Source organism: Erinaceus europaeus, chromosome 14 (assembly GCF_950295315.1).
Source record: "Erinaceus europaeus chromosome 14, mEriEur2.1, whole genome shotgun sequence".
Classification (NCBI taxonomy): Eukaryota; Metazoa; Chordata; class Mammalia; order Eulipotyphla; family Erinaceidae; genus Erinaceus; species Erinaceus europaeus.
Genome location: NC_080175.1, coordinates 59,708,280 through 59,722,881, shown reverse-complemented (window position 1 = coordinate 59,722,881; position 14,602 = coordinate 59,708,280). Strand labels below are relative to the sequence as shown.

The following is a 14,602-nucleotide window of genomic DNA, read 5'->3' as shown; positions in this document are numbered from 1 at the left end:
CCTCTCTATGTTCCCTTCCCTCCTCAATTTCTCACTGTATCTATAATAAATATATTTTTTAAAGTGTGTGCCATAGCCTTCTAAAATCTGACACCTCTATCTGAATATTCAAACAGTTCAGAAAGAAATGGCCTTCTTTTATTGCAAACATTCATTTATGACCTAGGGAATTCTAAGTCACTCATGCCTTTCTCTGCTTCCTAATTGCTGTTGACAAATCAAAGAAAACTTCTGGAAGAGCAGCTGTGGTGAGGATTTCCTTCATCAGCCAGGTGGACACAAGAAGCAAGACTTTCAGCAACCAGCTGCAGTCACTTTTTCCTCTGTCATTTATGTTAAAACATATGATTTTTCTACTTTACGTATATGCAAATTTTATTAGCACCAGAAGAATAATTTCTTTTTCAGTAAGCAGAGGTCATAAATTAAAACCATGCCTAAGTACTCCATACTTTGTTTTGCTTTTCAAATCCCAAAAGTGATTACCAGAGCACATTAAACAATACAAGAAAAAATATATATTGTAAGAAAGTTTTTTCTAAAGCCTCAAACATTCACCCACATTGGACGTGGGCCACGCAGGGGCAAAGTGCTGGAAGGCCTGCCCTGTACACCTCATGTCCACCATTCTGTTGGCCACCACAGAGGTGTCATAGAGGAGGAGGATTATAGGCCACTGTGGGTGAGCGCACAGAATGACTGCTCTGACACTATGAGAAGCGATAGTGTGTTTATTGAAGAAAAAGGCAGAGTTTATATGGGGTAAAAAGAAGCCAGGTGCTGGGGCAGGGTGCTAGGGAAACAAGCTGAATAGGCGGGAATGTTTGACAGTAAGAACCAATCAGATATTTTAGACTCTAGCTTCCTTCTAACGACTTCAGCTCTTGAGTTTCCCTTACCCCGGGCATGGGACTTAAGCATGAGGAAGGGGCTCTTCGGGTTTATCCACATTCCATTGAGCAAATCAGGTTTATCCAGACCAGGTGGAGGGAGAACAGCCTCTGGGTCTAACAAGATGGAGGTCAGGGAGGAGTGGGGAGGCTTATAGGTGAACGCCTCACAAAGGTATCCGAGGTTCCAACCAGGTTCAGCACATCGTGTCCCTACAGAGACATAATCCACATGCTTATTTTCATTCTTCATGTGTAATCTGTATAAAAATATATATAGAAGAGGAGGTCGGGCTGTAGCGCAGTGGGTTAAGCACACGTGGCGCAAAGAGGGAGGGCTGCCTAAAGATCCCGGTTCAAGACCCGGCTCCCCACCTGCAGGGGAGTAGCTTCACAGGTGGTGAAGCAGGTCAGCAGGTGTCTATCTTTCTCTCCCACTGTCTGGCTTTCCCTCCTCTCCCCATTTCTCTCTGTCCTATCCAACAACAAATGGCATCAACAATAACAATATTAATAATAACCACAATGAGGCTACAACAACAAGGGCAACAAAAAGGGAAAAAAATGGCCTCCAGGAGCGTTGGATTCATGGTGCAGGCATTGAGTGAGTCCCATCAATAACCCTGGAGGCAAATATATATATATGAAACAGACCACACCGATTGAGGCACTTGGTTTAGGAAATTAAATATAATTAATATAAAAATAATAAATTAAATATAATTTATTCAGTTCCTCCCACAATGAGCAAACTTGAGATTTAGATGAGTCAAATACTTCACTGACAGTGACACAGTTCTTCTAGCGTTTGCCAGTGACACAGTAGAAAAACAAGAACAAATTCAGGTTTGAAGTTTCTTTAAAAGTTCATTTTCTTTTTTATAGTAATGAACTTTGAGTTCATAATAGTTTATAAGACTGTGTATTTTTTCAGGGTGCAGCTTACTTGTTCAGGTGTATGTCGGCATACCACACCCACCGACCGCTAAAACACCCTCCATCTCAATTCTTGTGGATCTCCCCTCCTCTTCCAACTCTCACCTTCCTCTATTTTTGCTAATCTCAGTTATGTGGTTGGAATTCGAGTTTTCGTTCTTTCTTTTTTATTTTAATATTTTAATAAGAAAGAGACATACAGAGAGAAAAACCAGAACACTTCTCAGCTCAGGCTTATGGTGGCGCTGGGAATTGAACCTGGGGCTTTGGAGCCTCAGGTATGAGAACCTTTTGCATAACCATTATGCTGTCACCCCAGCCCTCAAGGTTTATTTTTGTTGTTGTTGTTGTTGTTTCTGTTTGTTTGCTTGTTTCAGAGCATAGTTGCTTAATCATTACAGTATATTGTCTATATGTAATGAACTGTAATATAGAACATATATATTTGAATATGTATTATCAAATTAAAACTAAATGCAATAATTAAATGATTATGTAACTTATATGAAAGTGTTACCTATTATGAAAATTACTCATATATTTAAAGAAAAGCATAAATATATGGGGAGATTTGATGATTGGATGTTTGTATATAAAGGATAATATGGTTATTCATTTATGATTTAAATTCACAGACAATATCCAGTTCTAACAATTCTTATCAACTCTATAATAAGAATCTTGCTAACTATGTGTACTGTTTCCCATGCCTTTTATTATCTTTATTAAATGGTTTGAATATCTTATTGAAATTTAGGAAATTAGATAACCTACCCAACTCATTTAAAACATCCTAAAACATTAAGTTTAACATATCTTAAATATTTTATTTATTTAATTTTTTAATTATCTGTTACTATTGGCTAGTGACAGCCAAAACTGAGAGGCAGTGGGAGCTAGGGAGGGAGAAAGACAGAGAGACACCTGCTGCCCTGCTTCACTACTTGTGAAGCTTTCCCTCTGCAGGTGGGGTTCAGGGGATAGAACTTGGGTCTAACATGTTCACTCAACCAGGTGTACCATCACCTGCCCCCCTCCTAAACATTTTACATAGCTTAAAAATCTTCAGTATTGAGAAAAGTACCTGGAAAAGTAAGTGAATTTGATGTCTGCATATGTCAAATTAAAGTGAATTCTAAATATAGCTATAAATGATTCTTTTAAAAAAATCAAACTGGTCTTAATTAGGTAATATTTTCTATAAAATGAAGTTATGAGAAAATGTATACTTTAAGAGCATATGACTAATAGAATTTAAATAAAACTGTTGCCTAAATAGTTACTTAATGAAACTCTGGCATTAGAAAATCCTTGTATTTTAGAATTTGGAAATAAATTAATGCTGAAGTTCTAAAGAAACTCCTAGAGGAAAAAGTTAATCCTAAATGCCTGTAAATATTTTCTGACTTGTTAAATTCTTTCCTTTGTTTTTGTATTATCTGTTAAAAAGTAATTGCAACAATTTCATTTCTTTAAAGCAAAATAATTCTTTATGGGAGTCGGGCTGTAGCACAGCGGGTTAAGCGCAGGTGGTGCAAAGCACAAGGACCGGCATAAGGATCCCGGTTCAAACCCCGGCTCCCCACCTGCAGGGGAGTCGCTTCACAGGCGGTGAAGCAGGTCTGCAGGTGTCTATCTTTCTCTCCTCCTCTCTGTCTTCCCCTCCTCTCTCCATTTCTCTCTGTCCTATCCAACAACAACAACAACAATAATAACTACAACAATAAAACAACAAGGACAACAAAAGGGAATAAATAAATAAAATAAATATTAAAAAAAATAATAATAATTCTTTAACTTTTCTAATTAAGGAATTCACTTTCCATGTTCATTATTTTCATACAAGTTTACTCAAAAATCTCATTTTACTTTAAATAATTCATAAAAAGGATAAGCTTCTTCATTTTAGTAATCTAAAAGTGTCCTGAAAAAAATTTTTCTGAGTAAACCAAATCAAGTGTTATCTAGATAGTTATTTAGTGCTGTGTACAGAAATATATTTTAACTTTTCTTTATTTTTTAAATATTTATTTATTTTCCCTTTGTTTTTGCCCTTGTTTTATTATTGTAGTCATTATTGTTGTTGTTATTGATGTCTTTGTTGTAGGATAGGACAGAGAGAAATGGAGAGAGGAGGGGGAGATAGAGAGGGGAGAGAAAGATAGACACCTGCAGACATGCTTCACCGCTTGTGAAACTACTCCCCTACAGGTGGGGAGCCGGGGGCTTAAACCGGGATCCTCTCGCTGGTCATTGTGCTTTGTGCCACCTGTGCTTAACCGCTTTGCTACCGCCCGACTCCCATTCACTTTTCTTTTTATGGGATGGTTTCATCCTCTCAATTGTTTAACTTAGTACTATTTTGTTATCCATTATCTTCAAAAATATTTTGTCATAGGGAGTCGGGCTGTAGTGCAGCGGGTTAAGCGCAGGTGGCACAAAGCACAAGGACCGGCATAAGGATCCCAGTTCGAACCCCGGCTCCCCACCTGCAGGGGAGTCGCTTCACAGGCAGTGAAGCAGGTCTGCAGGTGTCTATCTTTATCTCCTCCTGTCTGTCTTCCCCTCCTCTCTCCATTTCTCTGTGTCCTATCCAACAACGATTACAACAATAAAACAAGGGCAACAAAAGGGAATAAATAAATTAAATAAATATTTAAAAAAAATTTTGTCATAAAAAAGTTAAACTACTTTCACCCAAAATTTACTGATGTTCACTGTTGACATCTAGCATAAAACAGAAATCTGATTCACAGAAACTGAGAATATTTCCCTGAGAACAGGGCCAAAGAATGAATAAAAATTTCCTTAGAAAAAAAGCATCCAATAGTGAATGTTGATAAATGAATCATTTGAGTTCTAGGGAGCCTCATAAGATTTTAAAACTGAAATTCCTGTTTTCTGGCCAGTAGATATCAAGACATCGGCAGCCTAGATATTTCCACTGATATAAATCAGACACTGATGAGAAAATAGCAAGAATCTATTTGCTTTCTTTCCACGAAGAATTATAACAACATAATCCCTTTGACAATAATAGTAACTTACCAAATCTTTAAAGATAATCTACTTCATATCTCACTAAGAGGTCTGTGTTTTAATATTAATAGAATTTATGAGAAATGATAAAATATGTTATCCTAAGAATTTAATTATTCAGAAATATTATAAAACAAAATATCCTGGTACAAATGCAACACATCAGTAATAAAATACATTGAATATATGGGCAGTTTTATAAAGTGAATTTTCAAATCATGGAAACTTCAAATTAGGGTTTATATTGTATTTATGAGAATCTACTTTGGAACTTTGAAAATGGAATTGCTTTCATTTTCCAAGAATCTTTTTGTTTTCTTTCCATGAAGGATTATAACAACATAATCCCTTTGACAATAATAATAATTTACCAAATCTTTAAAGACAGTCTACTTCATATCTCACTAAGGGTTCTGTGTGATAATTTCCACTGATGTCAAATGAAAGACATCAAATATTCCAATACTAAATTCCCAATGTTTACATCTCTACCATAGGTAACTAGATTTCACTAACGTGAAGATAAATAAAAAAAAAATATTCTGTTGATTATCAACTCCATAGTAAAATACATTCATTTTTTTATATCTCAATAATGTAGAACTCAAAGTCAAAAAAATATCCAAACAGATCTTAATGTTACTTTTTTTGTAACTTTTTCCCTTTCTTATTTATGGTAGGTTAATGATTTGCAATACAAATGTTGACCTGGGTACAATTTCTCATCTCCCTGTAACAGGTCTCTGCAAAACATTCTCACTTTCAACTAATGTCCTTTTCTGCCATCAAGCACTAAGAATCCCCTGTGTTAAATTTCTCATGTCACAGAGATGAGTATCTGCAAAATGTTTGTACTCCCAGAGTCCTTTGCTTTGTTGCAATACACCAAACCAGTCCAAGTTTTACTTTATGTTTTCCCTTTCTGTTTATGTTTATGTCTGGTGTTCGGTACCATTACATTAATATTAGCTAGATGATCTCTCTCTAAGAGTCAGAGTGGTAGTTAGTCTATTGTATTTACTGTTGAATGTAAAGCATTAATTCCCCAATAAAGAAATTAAAAAATAAAGAAAAAGAAAAACCAAGGTTTATGTCAGATCAGAAGAATGATAACTATTTTTTTAAGTTTTTATTTATAAGCTGGAAACACTGACAAAACCATAGGATAAAAGGGGTACAATTCCACACAATTCCTGCCACCAAAACATTAGGGATAAATATATATATATATATATATATATATATAGAGAGAGAGAGAGAGAGAGAGAGAGGGAGGGGGAGAGAGAGAAAGATAAAGGGAGAGATTTAAAAATTAAATTGTACGCAAAGCGTAAGGATTGGAGTGAGGATACCTGTTCCAGCCCCGCCTCCCCACCTGCAGGGGAGTCATTACACAAGTGCTGAAGCAGGTCTGTAGGTGTCTTTCTCTCCCCCTCTGTCTTCCCCTCCTTTGTCCATTTCTCTCTGTCCTATCCAACAACAACGACACTAATAACTACAACAACAATAAAAACAAGAGAAATCAAAAGGAAATAAATAAATATTAAAAAGTTAAATCATGGGGTAGGGCAATAGCACACCTGGTTAACTGTCCATTACCATGATAATAACCTGGGTTTAAGCCCCTAGTACCCACTTGTAGGAAGGAAGCTTCATAAGTGATGAAGCAGATCTGTAGGTGTCTCCCTTTCTCTCTTTCCCTCTCTATCTCCCAGTCTCCTTTTAATTGCTCTCTGTATTAGCAAATAAAGGAAGAAAAAAAAAGGTTGCTAGGAACTTCAAGTCCCAATGATACCCCATGTGACAATTAAAATAATAATTTATTTATTGGATTCATTTAAATGTTAACAGTATCTTTGCAATACACAGTATATCATAGTTTACCATTTCATAATGAGATTAGGCAGACAAATCGATGACTAGTTCACTTAAATAAAAGTGCAAATTAAGTTCAGTTGGACACCCATGCAAAAAGATCTGTGTACACATATGTTCTTAGCAGTACAATTTGTAACAGCCCAAACCTGGAAGCAACCCAGGTGTCCAACAACAGATGAATGGTTGAGCAAGTTGCAGTCTGTATACACAATGGAATACTACTCAGCTATAAAAAATGGTGACTTCACTGTTTCCAGCCAATCTTAAATAGACTTTGAAAAATTCACGTAAAGTGAAATAAGTCAGAAACAGAAGGATGACTATGGGATGATCTTACTCTCAGGCAGAAGTTGAAAAACAAGATCAGAAGAGAAAACACAAGGAGAACCTGAACAGGAACTGGCGTATTGCACCAAAGTAAAACACTCTGGGGTAGGTGGGTGGGGCAGAATACAGGTCCAAAAAGTATGACAGAGGACCTAGTGGGGGGGGTTGTATAGTTATATGGAAAACTGGGAATGTTATGCATGTACAAACTATTGTATTCACTGTTGAATGTAAAACATTAATTCCCCAATAATTTTTTTAAAAATTAAGTTCAGTTGGATTTTTTATTAAAAAGTGCCTCATAATAGCTCCAAATTGCAACTGAACTGAATAATAAACTTTCTAACGAAAGCACTATAAATGAAAGAAGAAGAAAATGTTTTTTGTCTAAAGTAGGTCAACTCTGACAGAGTTTTGTAGAGCACTGCATAGCTGTATCAATAACTAATAATGGATCGTTCTGAACTAAATAAGATAAAAATAATAGCCAATTTTAATTAATATAATATATACCTATAGAGTTTATTGTACAAGTCTAAATACTAGTATTATCCCTGATTTTGTTGTTGTTTACAGTATATATATATACAGAGAGAGAAAGAGAGAGATTGAATCTTTATATTCTAGGCTTGTATTTACCTCTGCTTCACCTGAAAGATGTAATAACTTCCAGTATTTTATTTGAAAAGACAGGAATTTATATATACACATGGCAATCGAACCCCTGAGGCTGACACCAGGGGATGCCAGGAGAATACTGACATTTAAGTCTGCTGTAGATTGTTCTTCCCCAGCAGAAGGAGTATTTAAGTGGGTCATGGCCCGAAGGTATTGAACTTCTTCCCTTGCTGACAGGTATTTACCAGAGCGCAGATGAGTAAAGGAAGAAGAGGATTAAGAAGCTCCAATTGATCAGAAAATAGCATCCAAAGTTGAAACCTGTCTCTACTCCCAGGACTCAGCTTTTGAAAATCTGCTAAGTGAAACTATTGTCAAGGGATGGCATAATCACAGAATGAAGTAAGAAGATTTAAAATTCTTAAGCAGAGAAGAATGCATTGAGAGTCTAAGTTTTAAGAGTGCACAGGAAATAGCTATGTGAAACTGAAACACAGGGAACAGTCATTGATCTTTCAAACCATGACAAGATTTCGGAAGAAAATAGAACCTTTCATTGTGTAGCTCTAGAAGGAATATATATGTTAGATAAATGTGTGAAATAATGGAATGTGCATTATATTTAATTGTAAATGATAACTATACAAACAAAAATGTAAAATTAAGATGATTCTCATTAACCTGAAAACTACTGTTTTTGTTTAGAAAGGAATGCATATATGTGTATTAATCAAGCTATATTCTGTGACTCTTTATCCCCTTGGAGATTTCATTTAATCTCCATTAACTTTAATTTGACAAGTTGAAAGTAAGGAACTTAAGCAAAATGCAGATGGGAAAAAGGTTGAATAGTAAATATCTTAAGGAAAATATGTACATATATACTGAAATGTATACATGACACATATTTTGTATACATGACATGTATACATGACACATATTTTGCAATTCCTAATTGAAGGATTATTCTACATCTGTTTTTGAATTTATGTTGTATCTTTGGTGTGGGGTGTGTGTGTGTGTGTGTGTGTGTGTGTGTGTGTGTGTGTATGTGTTTTGCAAGGTAAGATTAGAAAGCTTTCAGTGTCATCTCAGAGGAAAAGCATTTCACCATTGTAGCCCATGAAAATTCAAGAATTTGGTCATTCAAGAATTTCAGTGAATGACCAAAGATTTCTCATCACTTAGATACTTTGAAAAAAAAAATTGTTTGTTTTGTACCAGAACACTGCTCAGCTCTGGCTTATGGTGATTGGGGAATTTGGAACTTTGGAACCTCAGGCCTAACCATTATACTATCTGCACCCCCTTTTTTTTTCAAAATGAAATGAGAATGGTATTAAGTAGATATTGCACACAAATTATGTGACAGTCTCTTGAAAAAAACCTTAAATAAAGTAAGCCAAATATAAGTTCAATTAGTTTTCTTATATACATAGGAAGTGAAGGACATAAAAAGTTCAGCAACTTGATAGAAGACAGACAAGCAGTAAATAGTCATGAAGAATTAGACTCATAGGGAGCTGGGTGGTAATGCAGCAGGTTAAGCGCAGGTGGTGCAAAGCACACAGACTGGCGTGAGGATCCTGGTTCAAGCCCCCAGATCCCCACCTTCAGGTGAGTAGCTTCACTAGTGGTGAAGCAGGTCTACAGGTGTCTTTCTCTCCCCCTCTCGGTCTTCCCCTCCTCTCTCCATTTTTCTCTGTCCTATCCAACAATGACAACATCAATAACTACAACAATAAAACAAGTACAACAAAAAGGAAATAAATATTAAAAAAAAGAATCAGACTCACAAATGTTGATTTTTAAATTATGTTTATTTACTTATTGATAGAAACAGCCAGAAAACAAGAAGGAAGGTGCTAGGAAATTGTGCAGAGGCAGTCACATCTGCCATCTTGTCCCCTCAGGCTATTGCTAGTTCACATACACATCTACTCATACACCAACAAAAAAGCAAAGAAGGGCAATAAAACAAATGAAGATAATAAGGGATTATAGAACGAAATTGAGGTAAAAGGAGGAGAAGAGAGAAAGGAACTGATGTTAACAGTGTTATTGGGTAGTGCTAGGAGAATGGACAGTGGTCTAGTAGACTTTGGTGGACAGATATTTATTGCTTTTGTGGGGTTAGAGGTGGGATCACATGCTTTAAGGAAGTAAGAAATTATACTTCTAAGACACTTGTAGCTGTGTCAACCAACACTATCTCAAAAAAATACTATTATTATTATTTTTTTAAATAATGTATTACTTTTGGTGTATTGTATGTATTGCCTTATTCAGACATTAGACATTCTTATCATTATAGTGTTACTGTTTCCACTATGATCATGTAACAAAATTTACATAATCTGTCAAAATTTCCAGAGATTGTCAGTAAAAATAGAGTTACACAAGGAGGGATTCTAGTTCCAGGGTAAATACTCTTAGTGACCCACTTATAGTAAAGTGTACTGGTTTCTAAGATTGACAAAGCATGGTAATTCACTTTTCTGATGTATAGGTCAGTATTCTCAAAGTATTCTCAGAGAACCAGATTTCTGTGGACCATGTGAGTAGACTGTATTAAAAATATGAAAATGAATAAAAATACATTATATCATCTACAGCAAGTCAGGATGTTAAAAACTTGGAATATACACTATCAACAATAATCTAATTTTAACAGATTTCCCAGATGATTCTAACACATACACATTTTTAAAAATAAATGCTATTCAAATAAGAGCTTGCCTGAATTCTCAGTACCTAAAACAACACAGTAGGTAAGCTCTGTAAATATGTTACAGAAAATAAACTATAAAAACATGAATCAATTTGTCAAGGAAACATTCTCCCCATAAATTAGTAATAAATAAAAGAAAAATATTTGTCAATGCAGACACTCTATGTTAAATTGAACCAACGTTCCTGGTTTCTTTATCATTTTATTTCACCTGTCTCATCACAATGCAAATATTTTTTAATAGAAAATCAAAATGTCACATATACATACATCAAAATTTCCATATTTAATGCTTTTTGAATTACACATAGAAAGGGTAAAATGAATCCCTGGTTTCAAAGGTTAAAGTTATGGAGGTGTGCATGTGTCTCTCCCTGTCTCTCTATATATCCATGTATGCGTGTGTCTCACTCTCAATCAAAGAAAAAGAAAAAAGAAAAAAAGAAAGAAATGGCCACCAGGAGCAGGGAGAACTGGAGAACTGCAAAAAATAAATGATAATAAACAAATATATAAGAATTGGAAAGAAAGTAATGTATGTCTCTTGTATATGCATCTTTAATTTATTCAATCGAATGATAGGGTTAAGCCTCTTGCCCCACCTGTGTGAAGGAAACTTCAGGATTCGTGGAACAATGTTGCAGGTATCTCTCCCTGCTATGTATTCTCCTTTCCTCTCTCTTTCTCTAGTCCTCTGTTACTTACCCTTTATCAAAGTAAAGGAGGGAAAATGGCTGCCAGAGTCAGCAGAGTCAATGAGGCATAGTTACTACACTGTTGACAAAACAATAGGTAATAATGAAAATAAAATAAGGAGATAGCAAAACCGTTATGCAAAGAGACTCTAATGCCTGAGGGAGGCTCCAAAGTCCCAGGTTCAATCTCCCAAACCATCCTAAACTAGAGCTTAGCAGTGTTCTGGTAAAATAGTAATAGCAGTAAAATAAAATAGGGTTATTATACTGAAATGACCATAAAAGAATGCTCTATATCTATGATTATCTGTAGCTTTCCTCAAAATGATGAGTCTTAGGGAGTCGGCTGTAGCGCAGCGGGCTAAGCGCACGTGATCCTTACCAAAATCTGAACTGACAACATATTCTATTTTAATAAGCCTTTATTTATTGTTTTTTAGAATAACAGCAATATTTAAAATAATAACAATAAATGATTCAATAATGCTAATAAAGAAAAAATCTACAACATTTATAAGTTGCTATTGTTCTTTTCATTGCAGCATAGGAGTGGAAAGTATGTGGGTTGCATCAATTTTACTTTTTGCTGTCCAGGAAACTTTTTCTTGCTATGTCATTCAACAATTCATCGGACCACACTTCCCAATATTTTGAGGTCTCTGATTGCATTAAATATTTACAGGGTAGAAGTCCCTAGATGACATGTAGGAATATCTTCTCATGGGAAGGCCGCTTACAGCACCTAAACGATAAAATGAAAAGAATAAATGTATACATTTTTGAGTTGAATTTTTTTCAGCAGGTCTTTTAAAAAATTTGTATTTATTTGTAAGGAAAGAAAGGGAGAAGGAGAATAAAAATGAGGGCATCATTCTGGCATGTGTGGCGCTGGGGATTGAATTTGGGCCTTCATGTGAGTGAGACTTGCTTATTTTAACAGAGCATGGACATCTGATCAATATGCAATAAAATTTCAATAAGGCACTACCTATGTAAGGAAATCCAGAGAGCTCACCTGGATAGAGAGTTTGCTTTGTTACATGTGTGACCATGGTCGGTGTGTTTCTCTTTCATTCTTTCATTGATTTATTTATTTAATTAATGAATTTTGAGTTTAAGAAAGAAAAAGAAAGAGATTTCAACACCAAAGTTTCCTTCAAGGTGGTAGGGGCGTATTTAAACCTGGAGTGTGCATATGGCAATACAGCATAATATTTAAGTGAGTGGGTTATTTCACAAGCTCTTTATCTTTCCCTTTAAAATATTTTATGTATTCATTAGAGAGAAAAGAATCATCACTTTGACATATGGGATGTTGGGGATCAAACTCCCGTCTTTCTGCTTTCAGGTTCAATCCTACTCACTATAACACCTGTCTTTCTCCCTCAAGGAGTCAACTTGGAGTTATAAAACTTCAGTGACAGCAGTAAAAGAAGAAGGATGAGGTATAATAGGAGGAGGAGATGGTGCTGGTGGTGGTGGTGGAGGAGAAGGAGGATGAAGAAGGGGTAGAGGAGGAAGAGGAAGAGAAAAACAAGAAGGCAGGAGAAGTGGATTTCTGCTGGCTTTCAGCTACTCTGCCAGAGTTTCATTAAAGAGCTTATAGTGTTGACATCTGAAAAATATCTTCTTTATTCCCGACATTTTTTTTATGAATGGGTACTGCAATATGCTACTGATCTATTAAGTAGGGTTTTTTTTTTTCCTTAAAATCAATAGCATCAATGTTTTTGGTGCATTGCATTATTTTTATTGTTTGACCTTGTTACCCTTTTTAAAAATTATATTTATATCAAGAAAACAGAAATGGTATATAACTTAGTAGTCATTGTTGATTTTTTTCATTAGCCTTTTCTAGCTGCCGGATTCAGAATTCTTTCAGCTTATAGCTCAAGACTGTCATAAAACATGATTCATTCATCTCTATAGTTCTTTTTACCCTCATTGCTCCTTTTTTTACAGTTCTTTATATGAATCTTCAAAGTTAGCATTACTTTACTCTGACTTTTGAGGACTGACTTGCCTTTATTTTCTTATTATTTTTAGCCAAACAACATCATAGACTTAATGAATCACGGGACTAATGAGGCCAACTATCATATTTTGCAAGAATGCCATAGTGGATCAGACTCTAACTGGCACTGGGAAATTACTACACGTAAATAAACTCACTACGATGTCAAAAGAAGAATGTTGCATAACATATTTCCTATAGAGTTCCTCCATAATATTTGGTTAGGTTTAGAGCATTATTAAACAAGTGGGAGGAATCTGGGCATTAGAGTGATCAGGATTTGAAGGGATCATAATGTAGGATTATATATTTGGAAAACAAAATCTTACTTCAGAAGTCGTGATCCTTAGCAGTTAGTACTTAGATAGAAGAATAAATAATAGATATAAAGCCTCAGAAACACTGTGAACCTACTAATTAAAAGATGCATTTAAAACAGTTGCTTTAGAAGTAAAAATGCAGTGTTTTTCCATTTGAGAACTTGTGAATACAGGCTCTTTTTGTTAACATGTATTATTAAACTACAGATGCTGGACAAACTATTTCTACTTTAATTAAAGCACATTTGAATTTGAATTTTGTCTGGCCCTTTGACAAAACTTTGGTAATTTTTTAAGGCTGGATGATGAAATGAGGATGAAAATGATATTGAACAGTGCTGAGTAACAATAATGCCCTGGAATTAGGTAAACTTATTGGGTTATAATCTGTCAGTATAAGGAGGACAGAGTTTGTTTTGTAAATAGCCTATATCTTTTTTTTTTTACAGAGATAAGATTTGATTAAGAAAGAAGAATCAATGAGCAATAAGAAGGCTATTTTATATATTAGAACTTCTAGTTATGAAAGAACTCACAGAAGGAAAGATCCCAGAGGGTATGACAAGAAAATCATGAAAAAGTTACTAGCTAATCATCATAGACAAGAGTTGCAAAATCAATAGAAGGCTCTTGTCTCTGTATTGGAGAATAGGGCAACAGTTACTATAGAGCAACAAGATGAATAACAGAATAAAATATAAATTTAAAATAAGATTCTAATCTCTTATTTACAGAAAAGTATAAGCATAAACAAAGCTAAATCCATGAGTATGAACTGTTATTCTTGTTCCAGACCTCATGAGTAGCAGTAAGGGACTTTGAGCAACTTGAATAAGAAGCTGGGATTATTCACCTTGGGATTGCCCCTAAACTTATAAAGGATTACTTTACTTAAGAGTTACATACTCAAAGCATGTAAAGGGGCTGAATACTGATTATATTTCCATATAAGTGAGAGAAACTACCACTTCAGTGACAATATGATACCTAGTGATGCCTGAAACCCTACCACCAAGATCTTAACATAGCAACTACTATTTCACATACCCTACCAAATCTCACAGTTTACCCTTTTGTGACCAGAGTAGAACAGAATCATGAAGAGAAGGACACTTGAAAAGTAAAGTTTAAATCTGATTAAACTGACATGCATC

At 35.1% G+C, this 14,602-nt stretch overlaps 1 long non-coding RNA gene across 1 annotated transcript; it reads left to right on the top strand.

Moving 5' to 3' along the window:
• The first annotated feature begins 12,462 nt into the window (after window positions 1–12,462).
• Window positions 12,463–14,160, top strand: LOC132532667 (uncharacterized). Its single transcript, XR_009544571.1, has 2 exons — window positions 12,463–12,559; window positions 13,898–14,160. It is a non-coding gene; the product is annotated as an uncharacterized LOC132532667 (long non-coding RNA).
• The last annotated feature ends 442 nt before the right edge of the window (window positions 14,161–14,602 follow it).